This window comes from Cryptotermes secundus, unplaced genomic scaffold, assembly GCF_002891405.2.
Source record: "Cryptotermes secundus unplaced genomic scaffold, Csec_1.0 scaffold5, whole genome shotgun sequence".
NCBI classification, from domain to species: Eukaryota; Metazoa; Arthropoda; class Insecta; order Blattodea; family Kalotermitidae; genus Cryptotermes; species Cryptotermes secundus.
Genome location: NW_019724742.1, coordinates 769,831 through 792,965, shown reverse-complemented (window position 1 = coordinate 792,965; position 23,135 = coordinate 769,831). Strand labels below are relative to the sequence as shown.

At 40.9% G+C, this 23,135-nt stretch overlaps 1 protein-coding gene across 4 annotated transcripts in view; it reads left to right on the top strand.

The window, feature by feature from the left end:
- The first annotated feature begins 447 nt into the window (after nucleotides 1–447).
- Nucleotides 448–23,135, top strand: part of LOC111862740 — a 43,764-nt gene continuing 21,076 nt past the window's right edge. For all 4 annotated transcript variants that reach the window (XM_023848380.2, XM_023848379.2, XM_033750782.1 and 1 more), the window contains exon 1: nucleotides 448–583. The gene's annotated coding sequence lies outside the window, so the exon portion shown is untranslated. The remainder of the gene's footprint in view (nucleotides 584–23,135) is intronic.

Sequence of the window (23,135 nt, the reverse complement as noted above, 5' to 3'; positions counted from 1 at the left end):
TCTTTCTTCCTAGTCATCTCTATACATCAAGTTCCATTTTATATTTTTATTTTTTATTTTCCTTCAGTTCTTTTATTCTCTGATTTTTTTTTAATTTGTTCCTTNCCTTTTTCTGTTTTCTTTCATTGCATTCAAGTCTCTCTTAATTTATCCTTTTTTCTAATTTTTGTCTTCCTTATGTTTTCTTCACGTTTGTTTCTTTTCTTATCCAGTAACTTTCCTCTTTCCTTTTTCCTTTTATATTTCTGTCCATCGTTCCTCTTGCCTTATTCTGTTCATTTATTTTTATTTAACTTTATTATTTTTTGACTTAAATAATAAATTAGATTCGAGTTTTTACTTTAAGAAATTTGTAAATTATCCTTGACTGGAAATGGCGTCCAGTAGAAAAGCGGTAGCGTGTCTCGACCGTGTATCGATCCTGCCACTCCTCGTCACAGCTAACAGTCGAATCACTTGCCAGTGGTGGACGAGGTAGGATGCCGGTGTTGAGCTTTCATTCCCTTGCCTGCAACCAACGTACAGATAAGCCCAGGTGTCGTCCCTCAGTGGATTTCTTTCACACTTCGTACTGCAGATTCAGGTATGGCTAACACATCCATGATACTAACACCTTAGTCTAGGTAACTCCGAAACGAGAGCTACAAAGACCTAATCAATATCTTATCGTGTACATGTGTATATCCACTGCGATTATTATGAGTTTGTACAAAATGAATGCATCGAAGGCATACGGGAGATCGTGGTTGTCTGTCCACATAATCTGTTCGACAACCGATGGATGGATTTTGATTTAATTTTGATATTGGTGTTCCTTAAAAAGAGTTGAAGAACCGTTTTCATAAAGATCAACAGCATTGTATATACATGTTCATATGGCAGTAGTGTGCAAAGATCGCGTGTGGAGCGTTTGTATTGATACAGATTGCACGTTTCCAGTCTTTGTTATGACCATCATCGTCACCATGTACGAGAGTATATTAAATACTTCTGCACTCCAAAAGAATGACAACTGATGTCATATTAATAACAGGACTGTGTCACGAAATACATTAGACTTGCATCTGACTAACAGTAAGCGTCCAAATAAAAAGTTTCGCTGTCATGTCTTTATTTTATTCCGTTGCTGCAATACACACAATGGACGCACCTTACATTCGTCGTTTCTTACAAAATATTTCGGCTCATGCCATCATCAGGTGTTTGACTTTTTACATCCAACCTCTATTCGTCTGCTAGTATTCCTACATTGGCCGATGTTTACATATTGAAATATTATTTTTAGTGGCATGTAATGCCCTTACATACAAAGGGTGTAATCATATCTAAGATTAAATATTTATTGTTAAAATGTTTCTGGCTGGCCAGACTATCCAATACGTCGTGAGACTACTCGTTAAGATTTAATATGGGGCTTTGTTGAAATAAATTAACGTTATTTTATTTCGTAAGTAGAAAAATGATGTGATATTACATTGTGATTAACAGCCAAACTTGTAAGACAGCCCCTCATTGGACCCTACTCTCAGCCAGCTGGAGCTATACCGTACCTCACACATTATTTATGTAAGATACGTAGCTGTTTGAGGCACTATGCTACAAACTGGAAAGTCGCGTGTTCGATTCCCTGTGAGGTCGTTGGATTTTTTCAGTTTACCTAATTCGTCCAGCCACAATATGGGCCTGGGGTCGACTCGGCCTCTAACAGAAATAAGTACCAGGAATCTTCCTGGGGATGGGTAAAGGGCGGCCGGCGCTTAAGGCTGACAAGCTCACAGCCATCTGTGAGCCGGTTGTCTAGAAAATGTGGAAGCCTCGACGTCTCACAAACCTATGGGACTCCATGGCCTGTTACAGGGATGCCTTCACTTTACTGTCCTTTACTTTACTTTACTTTACTTTACTTTACTTTTACGCTATTAAATTATCCATCCAGGTCTCCACCTTAGGCCTTTCTCTTAATTTCCCGGCTAAAATGGCACATGCACCTATTACGTCACCTATTTGTGTTACGTTCCCCACCCATCCCACTTTCCTTTTGATCGCGCCAATCAGTTTTGGTGAAGAATACAGATTATGGAGTTTCTTGTATTCTTTTCGTATGTAATCAGTTGCTTCTCGCCGGCCTGTATGAGTGTCTTGAGTGGATGGACAGGCTTCTATGAATTACGGCACGACCATATGACATCAAGGTACCCGTTGCTTTTTTCTGCATAGCACATTTTTGCTAAATAAAGTACCAAAGACGTTTCGGAGGAATCTGTTTCTGAGTCAGCCATTCGTGCTATATGTCCTGCCCATCTCATCCTCCTTTACTTGATTATTCTAATTTTATTTGTAGAAGAGTACAAGTTATGAAACTTCTCATTATGCAGTTTTCTCCAACCTCCTGTCACTTCATCTCTCTTTGGTCCAAATATTCTCCTCAACACTATATTCTCAGACACCCTCAGTCTACTTTCCTCTCTTAATCTCAGAGACCAAGTTTCATATTAATACAGAACGACAGGCAAAATTGTAGGTTTTATGTATTCTAAGTTTTGTTTCGAGACGACAGATGAGAAAACGAAGGGTTGTGAACTGAATGGTAGCAAGCATTACCCGAGTTCAATTTCCTTTTAAGTTCCTCCTAAATCAGATTTTGATTTGCTTCTGTCCTTCCCAAATATCTGAACTGTGCCACATTTTCGAAACATCTGTTACCTATCCTTATGTCATGATTTTGCCCTTTATTTTGGTGACGAGACAGCGACACATACGAGTACTTAGTTTTCTCTGTGTTTGTTTCTAGACCAACCCCCTTGTTAGCGTCAATTAATGTTTCTGTGTTTTCTTTATGGTGTCTGTTGTCTCTCAGTACATTCACATCATTATGCCAATTTACAAATCCTTGGATCGGAAAAGACTTCAAAGAAGCAGTTCCGTCTAGAACAAGAATAGGAATAAGAAGAAGAACAAGATAACCCACTGCAACAGAAAATCATAATTATTTTACGAACNCATACGAGTACTTAGTTTTCTCTGTGTTTGTTTCTAGACCAACCCCCTTGTTAGCGTCAATTAATGTTTCTGTGTTTTCTTTATGGTGTCTGTTGTCTCTCAGTACATTCACATCATTATGCCAATTTACAAATCCTTGGATCGGAAAAGAGTTCGATCCCGGGTCTGGTCAAGTGGGATTTGTGGTGGACAAAGTGGCGCAGGGGCAGGTTTTCTCAGAGTACTTCGGTTTCCCCTGCCAATCTTCATTCCACCAACTGCGTCACAATCACCCTCACCTATCATCTGTGGCTGGTACAATAGGCCAGAAGTGGCCGCAGTACAAGGGACTTAGTCCCACCCCACTAGCAATAAAAAGAAAGTATTAGTGATACGGCCGAGTTGTGCTAGAACGATGCAAATGCTGGTGATATGACAGCAACGAACGGTAGATAGATGTCATGTATTTAATCAGTATTTATCTAACAGTATCCAGAAATATCTGCCAGTACGGGTAGACCTGCTCCGTACCATGCTCCATGTTCCTGCGTCTATCCATGAATACGGCTGGCACATGACAAGAGCAGCAAGGCGATATCATAAGCCACATTTTATTTTTTTCAAAATGAGGAAAGTAAGACAAAAACTGAGAAAGACGATGAAAAACGGAATTTTAAGTTCCCAGTGTAACCACGCGACATGCATTAGTTCTGCGCTATCCGCCCCCCCCCTTACCCTCCCCAACCGACCGGGCGAATTCAGAAACAAACTGAGGGCATTTACTCAGTGTTTGTATGGTGGCACTGACTTGTGCGGTCAGTCGGTTGGCAAATTTATCGACTGACTGATTGATTGATCGATCGAGTGGTTCCGGCAAAGGATTATATTACTGCCTGGTTAGTAGCTGTCATCATTTGTCTTTCTACCCCACACACTAAGGTCTACATAGGCAACCAACGTTACACTCCAGTTATAAGTAATAAGTTCCGAGAAGGTTTTAATTCATTCATCAGTGGCTCTGTTTGAGAACTGAGTGTTGAGGGGAATAATTTGACTGAAGAGAGATGAAGTGACAGGATGCTGGAGAAAACTGCATAATGAGGAGCTTCATAACTTGTACTCTTCTCCAAGTATAATTAGAATGATCAAGTCAAGAAGGGTGAGGTGGGCAAGGCATGTAGCACGACTGGGGAGAAGAGGAATGCATGTAGGATATTGGTGGGAAAGCCAGAAGGAAAGAGACTACTGGGAAGACCAAGGCGTTGGTGGATGAACAATATTAAAGTGTATCTTAGAGAGATAGGATGAGGTGGTATGGATTAGATTGATCTGGTTCAGGATAGAGGACCAGTGGGGCTCTTGTGAACACGGTAATGAACAGGGCCCGGATTTTGATGACCTGAACATATTTAAAAAATGACCTATAAAATGACCGAAGAAATCCAGAAAAATGACCTAAAATATGACCCAAAAATATAATATGCAGGGCCCGGATTTTGATGACCTGAAAATATTAAAAAAATGACCGAAAAAAAATCCAGAAAAATGACCTAAAGGAGAAAATAAAGAACACTTCGCTTCCATGTTATTCACATTTCAGAAAACATATGAAGAAAAATTCCCTAAAATTACCAAAAATGACAAGAAATGCCCTTAAAAGTCCAAAAATTACCCCAAAAATGAAAAAATGACCTTAAACCTAAAAATGTCAAAAAATGACAAACATTACCTATAAAAATTTACATTTCTGTAACCAGCAGCTCATATCCGAGATTTATATATTTAAGAGCATCGCATAGGATACAAGGAAAAAAAGATAACATGTCATCAAAATCCGGGCCCTGGTAACGAACATTCGGGTTCCATAAAATTCTTGGAAATTCTGGAGTAGCTGCACAATTGGCGGCTTCTCAAGAAGGGCTCAGCTCCATGAGTGAGTGACTGATGGCTCTCTAGCCCTTCGTTGGACCCTGGCTTCTTCTTCAGTTGGTGGTCACGTGGTCAGCGCAACGGATCCCGACGGCCATTAATCTCGGTTTTCTGGACCGGAGGCGCTACGTTTTCATTCATGCAGCTCCTCAATTATCCTCATGAGGCTGAGTGGACCCCGTTCTCAGAAAATCTGGTAGCGCCGAAAAACGAAATCGGGACCTCTGGATTTGTAGTCAGGAATTCTGACCACAGAGGCGGTCATACAAATATAGAAGTAAATGTTGATTTTCTAATTCAAATTATAACTAATAAGTTAATAAAATAACTAACTGATACTGTGATGTCAGAACTCAAAATTTAACACGCCTAATACCAAAGCACAGCATTGGACATGATCCTGAGTCACTTCCATCTGCCTCCTATCTTACAAACTGTCTCCTTGAGGCACTCCAAATATCAGTTCCCATGCCCTTCAAACTTTTCTAGGTCATTCAGAGAATATATATTTTGTATTATTACTGTTATATTCCATCATGTACCCGTGCAGCTCGGCTTTCTGTCCCGGAACTGTAACACAGTGGAATCATTCGAGCAGACGCGAGCGTGAACGCTGCGCCGAACCACCCACTCCTCAAATTATCGGAGCAGAAACTAGCCACTGCCTGACACGCAGCAAGCTGACGCTTCGGGATGTACGAACTCGCAGCCGTTGTCAGAGTCGAGGCCACAGATTAATTATAAATAATCAGGACATGTGGAAATTCGGTTTCTGTGTTAGACGGAAAATATAATACTTTGATTTCTCTTTGGGAGTCGAAAGGAAGAATTTCTCAACATCAAGCAATATTAACGTCCTTAGTCTTCAGCATCTGACTTCTGCTACGTAGCAACGTCATGAAGATGGTGAATGAGTGACTGTGTTTAGAGACGCAACAGCATCGGTGGTTATTTTCACCTGCCTAAATGAAGATGATGACAAAATGATAGGTACATGTACCACAGAGATGAAGAAACGTCATTTAACAACAACATAGCTCATTCTCAACGCTATACGAAGAACGAATCACTGTAGAGTAACATCCTATATTTCGTATAAGTCAGATGGGCTGAATATGTAGCTAAAATGGAACTAAAGAACAAATGTTCGGCACGCACACAGGGAGCCTACACAGAATAATACCTGAACTGTGCTGAAAGCAAGAAGTAGCCGCTGCAGCACTGCAGACCTAGAGCAGGTATCCCTGTGAATTTTGAATTTAAAATTAAAAAATTAAAAAAAAAATAAAAAAATTTAAATATAAATTGAAGATTTTAAAAATACCAAAGCTCAAGAATAAAACTGACGTATGTAAATTAACAAAGATTTTATACATATCTGACAAATATCAGCAAGGGGATTCTGATATATCGGGACCTATTAACAACGGAGAAATGAACAATTAAGGAAGCTGGTGCTTTTAAATTTTAAACTGCGTGCAGTGTAACAGCTACGTGAGAGAAATACACCTGATGATGGCTATTTACGGCCGAAACATATAGTGTAGAACAAAAGAAGACCAAAGAACTACAATAAATTGTTGCACTTAGGACGGAGTTTGTGTCATACGTTGTGTAAAGTGTAACAGGATGCTTAAATATAATAATGAGATTCTCACTGTGTTTTTATGTGTGATGCCGTATAGTTTGGAAGATAGGACCAACGTTTCGGAGCAACCCCCTGCTTCCAACTTCAGGACGATATAAAGAAATATAAAATACAATTAGAATTATATTCATCTTATCGAGTTCAGATCTAATGGCCGCTTTGAACAATGTTGAGCCTTAGGATGTTTGTTTAGTTCGTCTGTTACTGCTGAAGTAATGACTTCCTTAATTCGTTATGGCTGACTGGTGAAACTGTTTGTTCAACATCACAGAGACCGGTTGTGAAGCCCTGTTCAAAAGCAGGCGATAAATAAATTACGAAACAATTTAACAGCTGTGCGAGCAGGATGCACACGTTGAACACCAGATGGCACAATTGCATGACATAAAAACAGAACACAAAATAAATCGGAAACACGTTATAGCCCTTTGCTATCGAGCAGAGCTCACAGATGTAACGCAGAGCCACCTGCATGGGTCAGGAACGGAACGCGGGTAGCCCATTAAACCTTACAGGTCAGAACTCAGCCCGAGGCTCCTTCTTGAGAAGCTAATGGTTGCTCAGCCAGTCAAGAAATTATCCACCTTTAAAGAAATAGGATGCGATAATGAAGACTGGATTCTTCTGGAGAGGGAAGGGTCCAGCGAANTCCATCGTTATTTCGCTTCCTCCCTCCCTCCCTTCCTCCCGCCCACCCTCCCTCCCTCCATTTTCCTTTCAAATATCTCAGCACTTTCCATCCAGTTTATGGAAGTGTTCATTGTTTGGGGTGAACGACGAATTGTCACGCTACAAAACGTTGTTGTTGTTGTTATTATTATTATTTTTATTATTATTATTATTACCGTTGTTGGTAGTGGCAGTAACACTAGTAAAAAAGTAAAAGTAAAGCTATCCCTGTAACAGGCCGTGAAGGCCCATAGGGTTGTGAGATGTTGACGTTCCCAAATTTTCTCTAGACAGTCGGCTCATAGAGCGTGGTAAGGAAAATTATTTAATTAATTGTGACATGACGCCCGAAAGCCTGAAGAGTAAAATCAGAGGAGACGTCAATTGCTAAGCAACTGCTCGGTAAACACAATCCCGCTGCAATGAATACAGAAACAACAATCGAATAACTTCCGTTGCTCTGCAACGGCAAACATGCTTTCTCAGCAATAAAGAGGATGTGTTTTCTGCGTGGTCCGTGTCGAGGGGTTATGAAAAGAACAAAGAAGATCGTTTCAGTAGTTGAGTTTCGAGACGCCAGCCTCCCAGGATATGAACTTGGAAGCAGAGGAATTGAATTGAGTCGAGTCTTCGGAGTTGTCAGTTGCAGAATAATGACAGATAGGAATTAGGAGGTGCAAAGACGACTTCTTATGTGAGACTGGTGTAATTACTGTGTTGAAATCCGTTGTCGGGATACGACTAGTGAACACTGAGAACCCTAGAGTGTGTGTGTGTGTGTGTGTAACGGTGAACTGTACAGTGTGTAGATCAGCGATAGCTCTGTATCACTTGTAGTTACGTGTTGAACGTATAAAGTGTCAGTAAAGCTAATGATCCCATCCCAAACCCGTCTACAAATCACGCACACAACCCCAACACGTGACAATACGGATTTTAAAGGGATACGAAGCAGCGATGGAAGTTGCGGCTGACGAAAGTCTATATACGTGCAAGTGTGAACGTTAGGCATGTAGATAGTAGCACAGATAGATAAAAAGAGTCTGAACTGACAGCATTTCAGTTCTCTCTCGTTTCCTTCCTTTCTTTCTCTTTCAATGTGTCCCGCTCTCCTTCCCCTTTGTCCTCCTACCTTTACTCATACATCTTCTTCCTTCTCTAACAATGAATGATGGCTCCTTCCTCACTCACATCGAACTATTTCAGGGATCTGAATTCATTTCGAACGCCCATTACGCCTCGACAGATAAAAGCGACGCATTTGCACTTGCTAACACCACCTTTATCGAAATATAAGGCTTATTTTGGACTCTAGCCATCGTCTGGTATATATAAGACAAAAAACCACAGCGTTTCGGAGACTGGATCTGTCCCCTTCCTCAGGAGGATGGGGAAAGATAGACCTACTCAGTTGGGCCCGTTAGAAAGAGCTAGTCTCAATCACTGGACCAGATCCAGTCAGAGACTCTCGTCAGAGAGGGCGCCCCAAATGAACAGGACAGTAACTTTCATATAAGAAAAAAGAAAGAAAAAATCTGGTCATGACACCAAGACAGACAGACTGACGGACCGTCAGTCGCAATGTCACTTGGACTTGGACTAAGGAGTCAGTTAAAATGTAGCAACCGCCGAGGTCAGTTGCAGTCTAGCATTCGCCGAAGGAAGTAACTGTGATACTGCAGATGGCAGTAATTGTGTAATTGTGAATTGTATACGTGTAGGAGCGAATGGTAATAAATTCTCTACATTCAATACGACGTAAAGTTATTTGTCGCGTGTCACACACCCAACACGTTCTAAGTTATAACAAGAAGTATCCATTTCTACTGCATTCCATTAAACACAGTAAGACACAGAATCAGTCAGTATAGAAACATACATATTCAAGAAAACGCCCTGTTAATTTTATTATATGTTTTCTTTCTTTTTTCCGTTTACACGTTACGCAGTTTCTGTTTATCATGTCTTCTTTAATGTCAGGTCTCATCGTGCATTCCCTCGACCAATACAGACAAGTCTCCTAACCAGCCATGCTCCATTTACTCTGATTATGATATTGATTAACGCAGCCATTGCTTTGTCCCATCCCTCGGAGTTGAAAGTTGCTCTTGGCGCTATCTCGTTGTATTAAACTTCTACTTAAATTCTACCTTCCTCCAGATTAGTGGCAGTAGCATCTGAGTTGGCTTCCCTTATCGTAGTGTTTCCCCCAGGCACGGAATTTCGTAACTGTGTTGTCCTGCTGTCCTTTACGAATAGTATCAGAACTTGCCAGTATCGTGTAGTAGGTTACTATTCGATACAAGATATTAAGATACTGGAGAGCGGCCCATTGAAATCAATTGCAAATTTAAAATATTAATAAAGGTATCCTTTTTGTTATAGTCCAGCAGAAGCTGCGGGCTAGAATGGAATCATTTAAAATAAATATAAGTTTAGATGTTTCATATTATATAGCGGTGTGAGTCATACAGATTTAGGCTACATTATTGATATTACGAAAAGTTTAAGGGCACTGCATCACTTATTTAAGATGTGTTAGGGAAGAGAATATCTGTAATTTATTGTATATATTGAGGCATTTATAAGGCAAGTGTAAGCTCGGGAAGTGATTATGTAGTCCATATGACAACAGCCCACTGGGCCATATTCTGAGCCATTTCAATATAACCCCTACTATGACACCTTATTTCCATAAGGTCACTTCTGATATTGTCAGTGTTTAGTGACTAGACACGGCGTTTCCTTTGGCAATTTCATTTATTGAAGGCTTTAGTTACATGTAATTACTCGTAATTTCAATCCTTTTGTTAGAGCCTGCCTCTTTGGTCTGCGTATCCTCCTCGGCGTCCCGTTCTCATTGCCCCTCAGCTCATAATGTTACTTTTCCCAAACGGAACAAGAACTTCTCGGAAGAACTAATCTCCAGGACATTGCTTAGGGTAAATTGCTTCTGGTCTCGCCAACACAGTAGTATTTGGTTCCGAGTCCTACGAGACTCATGACTATATTTTTCTGTCTCACGGCTCTGGGAGTTGTGCATTATCTTACCGGAAAAACTACCCGCCTACTTTGCCATCACTACATGCTGTAAGTATCTTACACGACGCGGACCTCATAGAAACACGGAGTCCAGTTTTTCTGTTGTTGCACGTGTATATTTTCCCCACGGGAACGTGTTTACCGAGCAGTTGCCCAGCAACAGTCATCTCTTCTAGTTCCACTATTCCGGCTTTCAGGCGTTGGGGAGGGGGACACAGACACACAGCAAGATTATCTCACAAGCCCGCTTATATTTTTACAAAATGAGTAAAATAGTGTAATGACAGGAAACAATGTATGTGTGAATTTTAAGCCATTATGGCCCCAAGATATCGTAGCTTCGGCGTAACATAAGTTGCATGGATCGTGGACAGCAGCAAACAGTGTGGCTAACAGGCGGTTCGTGTGAACAGTGCCTATCAACTGCATCTAAGGAGGTGTGGCTGAGAATAACCGGCGTGTCGGAGTGTCCGCACTTGTAAGGGCTCCTGAGAAGTGGAACTGGGAACCTTAGCGAGTACTTCACATCAATCTGCTGCTTGAAAGCTCCACTGACATCATCAGAAAGACTATGACGTCACAGCTGAAGTACACGTGGATAATACAAAGCGAACGTCAGGAGACAGATAACACTGATACAGCACATTTTAGGGCCGTTACGCTATCGCGTTGAGATAAGTCTCGAGCAAGTTCTTACGTTAAGGAAATTATAAATTAAAACATCTTTCCTGAGTGTTCAGCTCGAAGGTAGGAAGCCTAATGCAAGACGAGGACCAACACAGTCACCCTGCAATATACTCACACGCACAGGACCCGAGCTGTTTGAGGCGGTCAGAATTTTTCCCTCTTTACTCTTAAGTTTTCTTAACACAAAGTAACAGTTTTATGGACTTGTGTGCGTCCGGTCATTTGTCATTACATTTCGTCTCCGAAACTAGTTGAATTGATTTCGTCTAAATTCGGTATTGTCTAAAATGAATTTGTGTGGATATTTTAATTTTGTTGGCACTGTTGCATTTATAGTATTTTAATTCTTGCTACCATTCAGTCCAGAACCATTTGTCTTCTCGCCTGCTGTCAAAAAACATAAAAATTATATTTCCCCCCCCCCTTGGCACTACAGCCCCAGTGGGCCTAGGCCTACCTCCATGAACTTCTCCGTTCACTTCAGTTTTNACTGCATAATGAGTAGCTTCATGACTTGTACTCTTCTCCAGGTATAATTTGAATGATCAAGTCACGGATGATGAGATGGGCAGGGCATGTAGCACGAATGGGGGAGACGATGAATGCATATAGGATATTAGTTGGAAAGCCAGAAGGAAAGAGACCACTGGGAAGAGCAAGGCGTAGGTGAGTGGACAATATTAAAATTGATCTTAGAGAGATAGAATGGGATGGATTGAATTGATCTGGCTCAGAATAGGGAACACTGGAGGGCTCTTGTGAAGACGCTAATGAACCTTGAGGTTCCATAAAATGCTGGTAAGTTCTTGAGTAGCTGCAGAATTGTCGGCTCTTAAAGAATGGCTCAGCTCTGTGAATAAGTAAGTAAGTAAGTTCTGAGAATTATAATAACAAGGGTCTTTATTGTCAAGTGTTAGCCTGATAATTGACGTAGGGTTAGGGTAGGAGAAGAAACAGGACAGTTGAAGGATATAGAAATTTCTATAGTGCAGCCCGACAAACAATTGTCGCCAATAGTTCTACCCTCCCTTTCTACGCTCCCCTCACTATGCCCACACTCTTTTCCTCTTATTGGCTGGATTACTCGTTCTGCATTAGTATTACGGTGCCAGCAAGCAGGCTAGGATGGGACAGTGGAGAAACAGCCCCCTCCCTACCATCCACGTGAAGTCTTTGGTCGGCTCAATTCTAGCTGCGGGAATGGTAGAACGGTTGGAGAAATAAACTGTAAACAGGTTGTCAGACTGTTTAATCAGAGCCAAATCCTTATGGATATGTGTAATTTGGCCAGCATCAAACCCTTTCGCGCCCACATGACAGATTGGGATAGACAGAACAGGAAACTAAGCCAATGTGGCCGGGTGAATTAGACAGCAAAACATTTTGCTACATTCTAATAAAGACAAAGGTCAACAGGATGTGTCTGTGCCAACATCTGTTGTGTGATCAGTTTCATCTGCAATAATACATATTGGGGTGCCTAATACCACAGATAAAGCATTCGGGCACCACATGAAAGCCTGTATCACGCGTTGCATCTGAGTTCACCTTTCCATTTTGTTAAATTTTGAAAATACCTGAAGATCAATGTCTTCTGGATTGTGACGGCGTACAAACAGTTGGAAAGTTACAGCCGTTTTGGAGGAACCTCCACATTTAGAACAACTTTCTATCAGACTATAAGGCGTGACATCCCAGAAGACAAGAATTTTCATGACCGGCGAGAGAAACTCAGTCTCCAAATTAGTGCCGTGAGGCACTGAATTACTTCTCTTTTTCGTTTTCATTTCGATTGTGTCCGTATGCAGAACACAAACAGGCGATGACCTTACTAGACACGTTTCTTTCGCCCGTATTGATTTCTATGAACGTGACCTTGTTGGTTAATGTTTTACATGTTACACAACCCGAACGCAGAATTCATTCCGGGAAAGCTCACTGCTATTCGCCTTGGAGTACGAGTACCCATTCTTCCTGCTTCCTGTCTAAACATGTGAAGATTAAAACATGCAGAACTATTTCCATTAGACTTACTGCCGTGAACAGATCGCAAAATGCTTTGAGAAAAACTTCATCGGTATCTGAAGGTTTAAAGGCGGCGCCATAGCTCAAGCGGTTAGTCGCTGGCTTCCAACCGCGGCGGCCCGGGTTCGAACCCGGGTCTGGTCAAGTGGGATTTGTGCTGCACAAAGTGGCGCTGAGGCAGGTTTTCTCCGAGTACTTCCGTTTCCCCTGCCAATCTTCATTCCATCAAATTCTCTGTCATCATAATCACCCGGGGCAAGTACAATAGGCCAATCAGCTGGACTCAACCCCCCACTAAGCGAATCTGAAGGTTTAGCTGGAGAAAAACTTCATTTCGAGCTGAAATAAATCACACACTTGTAAAATTGCTTGGATAAGAATTTAAATTTTTGTCAACAAACTTCAGCCTGAAAAGTCTGTCAAATTTTATGATTGTTTTAACAATCAAGATAGAAAGAAAATTTTGATAAAAGCAATTAGTCTTAAATTTCATTTGGTGCCCACAAAATGGTTTATATGTTTTAATATAAAATTAGAATTCCCCATAAAATCAGAGGATATCTAGGCTTTTTATGTACCTAGAAGGAAAACTAGGTCTATGGTATGTGTCTCAGCAACATATAAGTTTCCAACAGCAGCATCAACAGAAGGGAAGAGCAGACAGACAGAGAGAGCTGCGTAGTCCTTCAAAAGAAATGTTAAAATATTGTTTAGGACGATTGATTGGCACAATAAATCGATGATGAAATGATGATGAAGACGATCGGGTTGAACACTACCCCTTTGCGCAAGATCAGTTCAAAATAATCAGGTTGCTGCCGCTGTCAAGATGTTGGTTCAAGCCAAGGAAACAGGTATCGGAAAGAATCCCACCTCCTCTCAGTTTATAGTAGGAGTTAGAGAATGGCGAACCATGACTCCGGTCAGATCCCAAGCGTATCTAATGCATTTTATAAAAAATTTAATGTCATAATAATGTCAAGCTTACTTACTGACTCACTCATGGAGCCGAGCCCTTCTTGAGGAGCCGCCAAATCTGCAGGTACTCAAGAATTTCCCAGAATTTTATGGCACCCGAAGGTTCATTACCGTGTTCACAAGAGCTCTCCACTGGTCCCTATCCTGAGCCAGATCAATCCAATCCATACCATCCCATCCTATCTCTCTAGGATCAATTTTAATATTGTCCACCCACCTAGGCCTTGGTTTTCCCAGTAGTCACTTTCCTTCTGGCTTTCCCACCAATATTCTATAAGCATTCATCGTCTCCCCCATTCGTGCTACATGCCCTGCCCACCTTATCCTCTTTGACTTCATCATTCTAATTATACTTGGAGAAGAGTACAAGCTATGAAGCTCCTCATTATGCAGTTTTCTCCAACCTCCTGTCACTTCATCTCTCTTAGGTTCAAATATTCTTAACACCCTGTTCTCAAACACCCTCAGTCTGTGTAAGCGAGAAAAAAGAAAGTAAAGCTATCCCTGTAACAGGCCGTGGAGGCCCATGGGATTGTGAGATGTTGAGGTTCCTGCATTTTCTAGACAATCGGCTCATAGATGGTGGTAAGGTTGTCAGCCTTACGCGCCGGACGCCCTTAACCCCCAAGAACATTCTAAGAATATTCCTGGTACTCATTTCTGAGTCTGAGTCGACCCCAGGGCCATAATGTGACTGGAAGGATTAGGTAAATTGAAAATAATCCAATTATCCCATCGAGACTTGAACCCGCGACCTTCCGGCTTATAGCGTACTGCCTCGACCATCTACGCTACCGCGTACCCCCACTCTCGATCTGTGTTCCTCCCTTAATGTCAGACACCAAGTTTCACACCCATACAGAACCATAGGCAAAATTGTAATTTTGAATAGTGTCAATCTTAACGTCACAAATTCATCTATTCTCAAATCCAAGCCGCGTCTATAGTGACACACACTGCGTGGCAATATATACGTACATAGTTATGTATGCACATGTAAGTCCATATGATTACAGAGAGAACTGGTCGTTTTTGTGCCCCGGCGCAAGTTCAAATATTTTCTCGCATCTCCTTCACTCTGTAGGACCACAGAATGAAGACTATGACATTCATATTTGCAGCCAAAGGGGAAGCATACAGAGTAAGCCCTTCGCTTCCTTCATAGTTGGTACTCCTGTTCACACTGGCAACACATTGTGCTGTCTTTACTTTCGGAACATTTCCTAAATGTATGCGGGGATTGCTTAAAATCATTCAATTCAGAATCTTTTGTATTCCTGAAATATAAACCCGTACTGATTAAATACATGGAATTACAATCTGACCTGCTGTTCTATATTGGTGTGAAATCTGGTTCCTGATATTAAGAGAACATAGTATTTGAGAACGGGGGGCTGACTAGAATCATTGCATCCTAGAGGAAGTAACAGGAGACCAAGGACCATTGAATAACAGGGTTCCATAAAGCATATTTCTTGACTAGCTGAGCAACCATTAGCTTCTAAGAACGACCATATTCCATCCCGTTAGTTCAGTCTCTCAGTTTCTGTGCCATCTACACGCGGGGTAGGTGTTCCAATCTCTTGCTGATAGACATAGTTGTAAAAAGAGAAAATTACGTCATTTTAGGCATGAACATAGTGACGTAGACTATTTCGTAAATTGATTAATCAAATAATTGTTATTTTTGCCTGTTCGTGGCGTTTAATGGCATGAGGTTTTTGTGTTACGTCCTACACTCTTCATTGCCATAGCAACCCCTTTCAGAATTCACATTTCTTGGTGACGTAAGTACTGAAACCATAGCAACACGAAGTGGCCTGTGAGACGTAACAGACCGAACTAGTTGGGTTTCTGCACATTGTATGCAAAGCAAAATGAGACTGAGACCTTACAATGACTGACAGAAGCCCACAGCAGTTAAGTGAAACGAGAATAAATCCGGTAATTCTATGCCGCTTTAGGGACTGAAAATTCAAAGCACCTTCACTGTCGGAAGAGGAGTGCAACACATTACAGCACTTCATGTGCATAGTTTGTTTCCATTAGTCCTGTCGTGTGCACATGAAATGGTGTGAGGTGTTTACATCGGCACACCTGCTTTTGCTTCCATTTACACCCATAATGACATGACTCTGTTCTGAATTGCTTTTGTTTTCATACATCTGCATTCAAAAAGAGTTCTTACAGAAAAAGTTCTGAGTTCTGTACAAATGTCATATATTCAGAAGTGGTATTAAAACCTATGAACATTAAATAACGAAATACTCGTATATTTAATTTTACCACATATGTGATATATATTTTATTGACATAAACTAGAATTAAGTTCCCTATGCAAAACAATTTTACCGCAAGGCTTAAGGTTCTCGGAATAATGAACCGAAATAAATTTCTCTGCTGTGCGAATTCAACTCCAGAAATGTTGAACCGATTCTGATCGCTTCATATTAGAGGTCCTCGCTCGGCCGTCGTCACAACAAAAGTTGGCATGCATGGACAACAACAGAGCGAACGGGCTGCAGTTGTCACGCCATGCGAATATTTCGCTACTCGTCCGGTTCAAGGAAAGGAAGCAACAGGACCAAACTGTAGTTCGCAAGTTCCGCTCCGCTTTTCGCGAGACTGGCCACGTACATGCAGGCCGTCTCTGAGGCGTGCAATCCGATCTACAAGAGCAAGCAGAAGCGCTGTAGAAAGCTGATTTTCGTCGTTAGGCCGAGGTTCACTCCCGGACTGAAATGAATCGTGTAGCATCCGGCTGCAGAGTAAGGTCATCAGCCTTGGAAACAACTTTTTTAGTTTATAGTGCAAGAGTGTCACATATCGAGTTATCCAGCTTTGGATATTTCATTCGCTACACCGAAGCATAATCGAGATAAGAAGGGAAATACGTAGTTGCCCTACGGAACAGGAATCTTTTCCGAAAGCGAATGTTGCGATTTTATTATCTCATTGTTTTAATTTGTTTAAGGTTTATTTAACGATGTTGTCAGAAGCTCAGGTTATAGAGCGTCGTGTGGTAGAATGTTTTGGAAAGTATCTGGAAGGAGCCGTTGTCGTCTAATCGAAGTACCAACCCGAAATTTGCATGAGGTGCCTCAAGAAAATCACAGGAATCCTGTCTCCGGGCAAGGGTTTTTTTCCGCTGTCTACCAAATATGAAGCGGATGTGCCACCGTTACCGCGGCATCTTATCTCTGACATATAAGCCAATTGCATTACGCACATGATGGTTCGGTGTCAGAAACTAGTTTATCTTTACAGTTATTATATTTTTGGACACTATCCATCGTCCTGTCTGTTTTTTAAAAATAGTCCGTAGATAGGGACTAGCTTTATCTATTGGACTCAACTGAGTAGGTTTTACCTGAGGACGGAGACAGAATCCTGTCTCCGAAACGTTGTGTTTTGAAAAATAAACAGGACGGTTTTTTTTAGAAAATAAACAGGACGATGGATAATGTCCAAAAACATAATACTTATAGCACTGTGCCATCGTCACAAAATTTTAGATTTTAGTTTATCTTTCATTTCTTTGAAAATTCACAATGTCTAGAAACCTTTGAAGTAACAGTTGTAGTTCATAACTATATATATATGTTATGTTTTGTATACGTTTTTATGTCACGAACATTTTTTTCCTTTTAAAGTAATTTTGTAAAATTCAATTTGAGCGTCAGAAATGTAGATTATAATAAACAAAGGCCTACAAAATTAAATTGTCCCGGTAACTTTTTATTACACACGGGATCGAAGTAACATGGAATCAAGAGGCCGCCTGGGGCAGCACATTTTACAGCTTCCGTGTTTATTTTTTGGTGTTGCTAAATGAAAAATAATCTCTTTCAGCTTTTGTTCTTATCGTGATCATGAACTGGAAGCGACGGTTGTATGAATAACAATACCATGATTCCCTTTATAGCGCCGGAAAATGTCGTGTTGTTATGATTACTTTTAACTAGGGGGGCGGTGGAATTTCCCGTCGTCCGGAGTGACATTTAGGTTTGCGACGGATTTGATTATATGCCTTGAAATGCTAAATAAACCAATTAAATCTATAGCCGTTAGTAATTTCGGAGAGCTGTATTGAATTCATGTCCAACAGTACTGGGGAGGGAAATGCAAGTCGCACAAGTGGAGGTATCTTGAAACTACGAACTAAATGACACTGAAGTTGGCTGAAAGCAGAAATGTATCTCCTGGTGAAATGAAGGGAATCTGTTGTGCAAATGGTCATTTACAAGAAGTAACCTTGAATTTCGGAGATATTTGTTGTGCAAATGGCCATTTACAAGAAGTAACCTTGAATTTCGGATATGTCCGTTGTGCAAATGGCCATTTACAAGAAGTAACCTTGAATTTCGGAGATGTTGTTGTGCAAATGGTCATATACAAGAAGTAGCCTTGCATTTCGGAGATGTCCGTTGTACAAATGGCCATTTACAAGAAGTAACCTTGAATTTCGGAGATGATCAGGTCACAGAAACATCACGCGATTGTGTTGTGTGGTTTGTACGAAGAATGGACAGGAACTACAGCAGGAGGTTTGTCTCGCCTCGTCTGTCCTGAGAGTTCGGGGCTAATTTCATAAGAAGCGAATCGGCGTAAGAGACCACACTCTTATCATCATCATCATCACATTATTATTATACCTTTACGGATTCGACTCTCTGGCCTAATCCCAGTAATTAATTTTAAAATTACGAATCTCACAGGCAGTCAGTAGGACTCCTTGGACAGGAGATCAGCCCGCCGTGAGGCCGTTACCTTCATTGGACAACACAAACACAGAAAAAGAACAGACAAACGTCCATGCCTCGAGTAGGATTCGAACCCACGATCTCAGACTTTGAGGTGGCGAAGACATTTCGTGCTTTAAATCGTGCGGTCACTGTGCTCAACTCTTTTAATGTTACAAATGTTAAATAATGTAACTAGGCCCCCAAGTGTATCAGAGTGAAGGAAATACCAGTCAATGCTCAAAACATGATATTTTAGAAGTGTTTCATTTTGTTTGATACTGTCGTGTAAATATATGGAGTAACTACTGATAACATGCAAATGTTTTGCCTAACCTTTTGAAACATGGTGCTCGTCTAAATAATATAAAAATTTTAGTTTCTCCTTTACAGAATCCGTTACAAAGACCAGTTGTTAATTCTGCTTAAAGTACTTAAAGAAATAATCGCAAGTTATTCTAAAATTCGTACGAAATATTTTATTACACTTTGTGGAAAATGTTCAGTCTTTAATATTAAATCGGGTGATATAGAAGGTAGCCACTGTGGTTTGGACGGTTAACATATCAGATGATAGAACAACCCTTTATTTATGGATAAAGAACAGTTTAAATATACACAGGGAGGGTGGGCCGATTTCAACGCGACTCTCATGTGAAACATTAAAAGCTGGACGAAAGTGAGCAACTTTTGCACGCAAGTCTTTGAAAGGAAGATGAACAATGGACGCCTCTTACACGACCTTTAAACGACGGGTCACTAATGGGGAGTTAACGCCTACATCAACAAAGCTCCTCTGAAGCTTAACGGCATCTCCGACATTTCGCTGTAACACAACTGGCTGCCGGCAATCCTCGTAAATACGTGTACACAGCTCCAATATTCACTAGCATTTGTAACGTCTGAAGGAATCTCTTTGCTGCCTGTTTTCCGTTCATCTGAACGGAGTGATCTGAAATCGTTCCTTTAATAAGGTTAATAGGTTCTAAAAAAATAATATAATGTAAATATGGCATAGTCAAAAATAGAAATGTGTTCAAGATCTGGAAATTCTGTACTGAGGTCAGAAGTCGAGAGTGTCCATTCGAAGATAATGGTCTGGGAACGTCATAACAAGTTGTATAAAGGTTCAATAAATTCGATCAACAAATCCGAAACCCATTTTATTAGTCACGCAAACCCCTAATATGTCATAATATAAAGAAAAAGAATGTAATTCATGATTGCATTCAGCGTGATATTTGTTATCTTACCGGCTTGACAGGGTACAATGCGTATTTGCGATACACGATCTTATCTTCAGGCTAATGACTGGCGATTAGGGCCTTGCCGAGGGAGCCGGAAATATGAGAGACGTTCTCTCCGGGTGTGATTTATGGGAGCTGGAGTCGATCCTCGGAGAACGACGGCGAAGCCCGAATGGAATGATGAACAGATATTTATTTAAGATCATATTAACATGTTCTTACTTGAACGAGCGAGTTTCAGACACATCCGAACCATTCCGAGGCGTGTCTTCAGGTGCCTCAGTAGAGACCACATATGGGTCCCATCACGTTTCGGGGGCTGGGCTTCGAAGTTCTGTCCAGGAGACTAATTGTCATCCATTACCATCAAACAGCCGACTGCCTGTCGGCATGAAAGTCAAGAAAATTCCCGAAGAACAGTGTATAACACTGCAATACACGTATATGCCATCGCGCTTCATTCCTGTCAAAAGTAAACGCAAATTTAAATTGCCATCAAGTAAAAAGATAAATTAGTACTAATTAATAGTTTCCATCAAATAATAAGATAACACGAAAGAAGATCAGCGTAAACCTGTAATCCAATGAAATATTTGCAGGACTATGACACATGTGAATATTTTGACTTAAATGGTGGTATTGTGCCGTGAAGACAACAATATAAAAAATAAACCAATGCGAGCAGTTCGATTGGTTTCTTTCTTATTTGTTGTTGTGCTGACGGCCAAATACCATCAATCATAATATGCAACAGGATGCAGACAGTGAAGATAATTTTGACTTAAGTTTAACTTGTGCTCTTTGAAGAGGATGATTATAGAAAAATATCGGACGTTTGCTCCCCCCCCCCAATGCCTTCTATCGCGATGTCCAGAAAAAAAACCAATTAAGTGTGAATTCTGAAGGCCCCCTCGAGAATTTGACCTAACCGGAAGCTATGCTTTTAAGTTTCGTCTTTTAAGGAAAAGCGAATGTGGTTCTCGACATTCCAGCTACTCGTACTCTCCGAGCAAGCAGCAAAATACGGCACGTGTCACAGCTCTGGGCTGTTGTCACTTAAGCAGATTTTCTCTAGCCTGGAAAGTTTAATCCAATCGAAGCCTAGCCCCACGCTGGTGCGCTGCCCCATCGCTAACACACACACGGGAGGGGGGGTATCATGGAGGCCCGTAAAGATTTGGGAAAGAGCACAAGAGTAGCAGCCAAGTGAAGAGAAGGCACTAAGGGAGGGTGCATTTCAAACAGAATTACAAAAGCATTATCATACCAACCCCAGTCAAGGATGAGGGCGAGTGTGACACGGCACCCGAAAAAAAAAAGACCCTGAAATTAATTGCAGCTACCGATGACGTAGCAAACCAGCATCTCCCATAACCAGACTTAGTCATGAAGGCTATAAAACTCTCAGGAATAATTACTAAACAAGTGACAATTTTTGGCTTCATTTCAGCTAGACGCCTCATTACAACAATAAATTGAAGATGTCAATGGAAGTTTAGGGAATATCAGCATTTCCAGTGGGACGTTAAAAATGATGGTGAATGAGGCTTCTACGATTGTGGCAAAAAAAAATCAATAAAAATTCTGAGTACTAATCGCCCACTTTCCTTTCGCTGTAATTTGAGCATCTAATGCGATGAGTAGAGGGAAAACTATAGTACACGTATGTATGCTCAATGAAGTCAAACAGTAAAATTTGGGAGACTGTAATGTTGGTGTTACTGGTGGAAAAACTATAGTACACGTATGTATGCTCAACGAAGTCAAACAGTACTATTTGGGAGACTGTAATGTTGGTGTTACTGATGGAAAAACTATGGCACACGTATGTATGCTCAGTGAAGTCAAACAGTACAATTTGGGAGACTGTAATGTTGGTGTTACTGATGGAAAAACTATGGCACACGTATGTATGCTCAGTGAAGTCAAACAGTAAATTTGGGAGACTGTAATGTTGGTGTTACTGATGGAAAAACTATAGTACACGTATGTATGCTCAACGAAGTCAAACAGTACAATTTGGGAGACTGTAATGTTGGTGTTACTGATGGAAAAACTATAGCACACGTATGTATGCTCAGTGAAGTCAAACAGTATAATTTGGGAGACTGTAATGTTGGTGTTACTGATGGGAGTGACTTACAAAGTATACAGTTGATATGACCTCAGATGGCATGATATACATACGAAGTTTCATGGCATTGGTTGCTGCATTCAGGTAATATTAAAGTTATAACCTCAACAACTTGATAGTCTAGGTACTACTGATGAGAGGGATTTCTTATGTACGCTGGTGAGATGGGGGCACGCGGTAGCGTAGTTGGTTGAGGCACTATGCTACAAGCCGGAAGGTCGTGGGATCGAATCCCATGAGGTCATTGGATTTTTTCAATTACCTGATCCTTCCAGCCGCACTATGGCCCTGGGGTCGACTCAGCCTCTAACAGTAATGAGTCCCAGGAATATTCTTGGAATGTTCTTGGGGGTAAAGGGCGGCCGGCGCGTAAGGCTGACAACCTTGCCGCCATCTATGAGCCGATTGTCTAGAAAATGTGGGAATCTCAACATCTCACAACTATATGGGCCTCCACGTCCTGTTACAGGGATACCTTTACTTTCACTTTTTACTTACGCTGTTGACATGACCTCAGGCGGCATAATATACGTGCCAAGTTTCCTGATCATTGGTTCAAACATTTGAGTAACATTACGGTTATAATTGAGAGGATGTAATATTGGTATTATGGATCGAAGGGATTCTTAAATATGCCGTTGAAATTGCTTCATGTGGCGTGATTACGTGTTAAGTTCCATGACGATCGGCTCCGAGGTTCAAGTAAGATTACGGTTATTACCGCAACAATTTGAGAGACTGTAATGTTGGTGTTACTGATATAAAGAATATTTGAAGTAAGTTTTTGACATGGATTGATATGGCATGACAAGCATACCAAGTTTCTTGAAGTGTGGTATAGGCGTTCAAATAATATTAAGCTTTTGCCTCATAAAATTAAGAGCTTGTAATGTTGGTAATAATGATGGGAGAGCTTTATAAATTGCATCGTTGAGATGTCTTAATATGCCTACCAAGATTCTTAAAGATTGGTTCATCCATTCAAAAGTTAATAGGGGGATACACATACAGAAACGCAGACAGAAAGTTGATCTTATAAGACAATCCATAGTGCT